The sequence below is a fragment of the Anoplophora glabripennis genome, unplaced genomic scaffold (assembly GCF_000390285.2).
Source record: "Anoplophora glabripennis isolate ALB-LARVAE unplaced genomic scaffold, Agla_2.0 scaffold392, whole genome shotgun sequence".
NCBI classification, from domain to species: Eukaryota; Metazoa; Arthropoda; class Insecta; order Coleoptera; family Cerambycidae; genus Anoplophora; species Anoplophora glabripennis.
This window is the reverse complement of record NW_019416500.1, coordinates 54433-59808: the sequence shown is the minus strand read 5'-3', so window position 1 is coordinate 59808 and position 5376 is coordinate 54433.

Here is a 5376-nt window from a genome sequence, read left to right as displayed (position 1 = left end):
TTAATTTGATTTTTTAAATTTGCTAGCAATTTCATAGCCATCCTCGCGAGAAATTGGATCATTTTATTTATCACGAAAACCGTCAAAACAGAAAAATTAAAAGATAGGTATATGGAGATGTAATATGGACAGATATACCTAGAGTAAATTTTTACAACAGATTTTGATTAAATATACAGGGTGTATAATTTAGAAAAACCAAGTTTTGGCGGTTCGGTCAATCAAATGCGACAATAAATATGAAATTGAAATAGGTCGAAGACCATTAGACCATTAGAGATACATATAGGGAAGCTTTATAAAAGTCCTCTAAAAATATGCGTAGAATTCAAATATACAAAAATATACAGGATGTTCCATTTATAATAAGCAAATAGGTGGCGACTACCGGTATAACCGGAAGTACTACAACAATGGCATTATTTTATTTAAACTCTTTTTAAATAAAACCTCCAAAACCACCAGGTCCCAAATTTTCAAAATTCAAATCGAAGTAGTCTCCGAAATATTCTAATGGGCCGTCACCGTATGACAGCTTGTAGAAGAAAATTTTGAGAGCGAAAACAGCAACTATGCTGTAAAAAAGCGGAATACTTTAATAATGCGATGATACGTTTTATAAATATCAAATAAATAAATTACATATTAAATAAAAATTTCAAGGTTTTAAACATTATTACGAATTATTAAAACTAATAACTATTAACAATGGACTATGTATATCTACCATCGATATTATTATTTACATGAATATAGAGCAACAATGAAATGTGTGAAATTTTAAGTAGTCGTAATAGGCTGATAGGGCTTTATAATATTTTAATGAAATCTTGATAATTGAATTCCTCTCATTATGATATATTGATTTTTAAAAAATCATCAAAATCGGAGCCGTAGAAGCCGAGATATTGAACGCCGAAGAGGGCACGCTCGTTTTGAACGCGCAATTTCAATTTCTATCATTCGTCCCCTCCCCCCGGTTTTGCGGCTCAAATGGTCGGCTTCAATATTCATTGAATTTTCATATAAAAAGCACACGTGCGATAATATTTATAAAAGTACATACATATGAAAAGTTCTTTAAAAACCTACCAAATTCATATTTTGTTGTTGTTACATTATGCATATTTTTGCAACTAACGCTTGTTGACTTTGACACTGGATATCTCGGAACTTTTAGGACCGATTTGAACGTTCTTTTTTTCAAGTTAAGCGTCTTTCCGAGAACTGGTTTTTAGTAGCTATTTTGGTATATTTTCCAACCCGCAAAACCGCTTCACGAAAGTATTTGTTTATAAAGTCAAAATTTTTCTAACTTTTAAATTCGCTCAAAAAATTATTCAAAAAAAGGAAATTGATATTCTAACGATTCTATATAATTGTTAAGGGGTCTAAGTAAGTGTAAAAAAATTTGCGCAGATTAAAATGTGTAACTTTAACCCCAGCACTCACGTAAAAAAATAACGACATTTCGCGCTGAAATTTAGTAACAAATTGTCTTATACCAATACTATCAGACCGATTTGGATCGGATTTTGGAATTTCGTTTTATAATCGTTAAAAGTACTTACATCTACATTTTTTATAGTAGAATTGGAAAATTTCTTGCCTGTCAGTTTGACACTTCCAAATTACCTCGATTTCATCACTTTCTTACGTGGTTTCGGCTATTTAGCAACAAAAATATGACACGCGCAGATATCAAAACAATTCTATCTTGTAGCAAATTTAATAATAAACAATTTCACCAGTAATAGTTTTTTCTGTAAACTGCATATTTAAGAAGTTATGTTGGAAAATATTAGAAAAAACACGTCATTTTTGAGTATTTTTGCAGTTTTTAATTTTTTCTGCAAATAGCACAACTTTTTTTCTTGGCGCAATCTTATATTTTCGTTGTATATATTATTTTCGACCGTTTTTTACTAATATCCAAGTTACGTCAAGCAACAGCCATGTCAATGTGTAATTCTTCTGGACTAATTACACTGTGCCACCCATATGAGGGTCATTTAAATGTTATTAGATATTTTGCGGAATTCAATGGAAACGTTAACTGCACAGATAATAAAGGCTATATTCCTTTGCATTTAGCGACTGTGAAGGTCCCTTTGTATACGTTCTCTAAAGATGGCATTTCTTTTCCAAATGATATGTCGAGCGTTGTAAAATTTTAAGTCGAGCAAGGAGCAGATGTTAACAGTAAAGACTCTAAAGGAAACACGGCTGCTATGTCAGCTAAAGGAACCGGCAATTGCCACCTCCTGCGGTACCTGAATCCACAAACAGTTTAAAAAAGTAACAAGCAGCTTCATTAGTATAAATTTTTAATACAAAGCTCCGATTGATTCGAAGCTTCATTCGAATGCACTGTCTTTGGTATTTTTATACCACAAAGACAATCGAATGTGGCTTTTCTTAAAAATATAAGTTTAACTTAAGTCTTTTTAAAGGAAATATCTATATAACCCTGATAATACATCGTTGATTATTAAAAGATCTTTACAAAAATACATGTATGTATATGACGTTTACCTTTTCGTAACATCACACGTCTGGTAAGCTGTGAAACTTAATATCGTAAAAAAATAATTGTTTTCTTTTTAGGTACAGGAGAAAGTTATAAAATATCACACAATCCAAGCGTTGAAAACACAATTTTTGTTTTCGAGTTTGCCAACTGTTCTTCGCTTTTTATTTTTATTTAAGATTTCGAAGGACAAGTTCTATAGCGTATACCTATCGGCGCCTCCCTTAAAAACGAGTATTTTTCATATATTATGTTTGATATTAAAATAAATAAAATGGAATTATTTCTACCTACTTTTATATATCTATTTTAAATAAATAATCACTATATCGTACCTTTCTGCAACTACTTTACTTCATTTTATGAAGTTAATTATTTAATGGATAGATTAACATAATTTTTTTAATTGTCAATACTCTTCCAGGACTATTACGTAAAATTACACTAAAATACGTGAAATCTAGAAAAACCGTTAAAAATAAATGTGTCAAAAAAATTTAAAAATTCCCACAACTTTTGTTCTTAACATTTTTTCATATTTCGAGCAATAACGAATATATCTACTTTTTTCTTACTACCATCATGATTTATACTTTTTACGGTTCTAGGCTGTGATTGTTTAAACACTTTATTGTAATGTTAAAAATTAAAAATAAAGTTGTGCGCATATGTAGAAGACGTTTAATTTATTCAGCTTCTTAAGTAACGAGATGTACTTAAGAAGCTCATTCAACTTTAATAGAAATTTCAGAATATGGAGCCCAAAGAGCAAAACAACAAGGATCGTGACCATGTTTTCCCTAAAAAAAATCGTTATTTGGAATTTTCTAAAAAATAGTTAAATGGAAGATAAAAAGGTACCTTATTAAAATCTTTCTATGCCAGTAATGAACTTGTGAATTTGAAGCTAAATGTTTTTTATCTCAACTTAATCGATTTATCAATTTTTTCACTCTAACAGAATTTTACATTTTATTGCCAATGTATTTTTTTCTAAAACTTAATTATGTTTCCTAAGTATAAAGAAGCCAGTTTAATTAACAACTTATTTTTGAAAGTTCATTTGATTCAATTGAGCAAAGGATCACGCACTAATAATTACATTAAAAAGTGGTCTCGGTCAAAATTGAAGATTGCTGTGTAGTATTTTTGGTCTCTGGAATAAAGTTCCGATCGTAAAATCCCCGGCAGATAGTTTGTTTGCCTGTGTTTGGCCACTCTAACTCCCATGAACATACTGTCATGCCACCCACATCCTTAAGCCCCCAAACCAAACGGTTCCTTGGAATCGTTCCTAAGAATCATTCCCGGGAACCGTTCCTTGGAACCGGTCATGGGCTTTACTTTCCTTGCAAATAGGTGACATGGGACATCGCTATCCGCATTGCTTTTTTACTCCATTTTTATATGTATCTAAAAAAGGAGTGAAAATGGTCAAACATACACAAACAAACCATGTTTTTATGATCGGAACTTTATTCCAGACCCCACAAATATTATCCGATACAATAATGCAATTTGAAAAACATCCGAAATGACGAATGTCCCCCGAGTATGTGTCTTGCTGTTCGGAATTTTAATGATACAACCAAATAACTTTTGTCTATACTCTCTCAACTTATTGTTAAAGTTCAAAAATAAAACCCAATAATTTGACTTTTATTCTGTATTTGTTGTTCCGTTTACATTACAGGACGTTATTATAAGTAACTTCTTATTCTATTACAGTTGTACATAAGTACACACAATACCAGTAACGTGGTAACATTTTTTCCCAACCGATTTTCAAAAATTTTGGCAGTTGATCGGTTTTATATGTTTTCAACTATCACTTTCTTATTCTAAATTAATAACCTACTTGTGTTGTGTATTGGGTGATTCACTATATTTTGACCCCCTTCCAACTTTTTTGTTTTTAGTTAAAATAAATATCTGTACGCATTTTGGACGATATCAATGTCCGATATGTCAAAATATATTACAACTATCTAAATCCTTACGTAATTGGAAAAAAGGCAGAAATACCTGAAAGAGGTCTAACAATAAGGATACCTTATTTTCTTAATAAAAAAAACATCTTTTCGTTTTTTAATAGTATCTCGCTTATTGTTAGAGATGAACCCAACAAACCCCATACGACTGTGTTCGACAGGGAATGCTCTACCAAATATGTAAGAATATACAGGGTGTTCCATTTACATTAACAAAGTTACCAGCGGCCATTTTGATTGGACGTCATTTGTTTTTCAACAATCATTTTCGAAAAATTCATAAAAAATCGTGAAACTTTTGTATTTCGCATTTTTTTGTAACTCTTAAAACAAAAAAGTTAAAGGGGTGGTCAAAATATAGTGAATCACTCGGTACATGTGGTTGGGGAGATTATGAAAAACTTTAGTTTGACAGGAAGAAGAAGAAGAACCGTTTAAATAATTAGCCAAGCATCTATTTGTTACGGTTGTTTTTCAGTAATCCAATATATTAACTTTCTAAATATTGCAGTTTTAGACCTTATGATAGTATTTAATTTGTTGAAATTAAAATTTCAGTCGTTTAGGATTTTCGTTATTAAAAAGTTAAGATTAATGCAATGATTAGTGCATAACTTAAAACTACAATTCGCCGCATACACCAGGAAAATTAGCGAAAATAAAAGAGAAACTCGAAAAAAGTTCTATCCGCTAGATTATTTTAAAATTGTCTAAAGGAACATAATACAAGACATCTCTCGTCTCGTGAGTCAAAAACTTTTATTAGCTAACTTTTCTATTTAAACAAATAAGTGAGGAAAACAGTTTTTTCACTTTGCAGGGAAAACCATCAATTTTAGCGAAAAGTGACTCTCA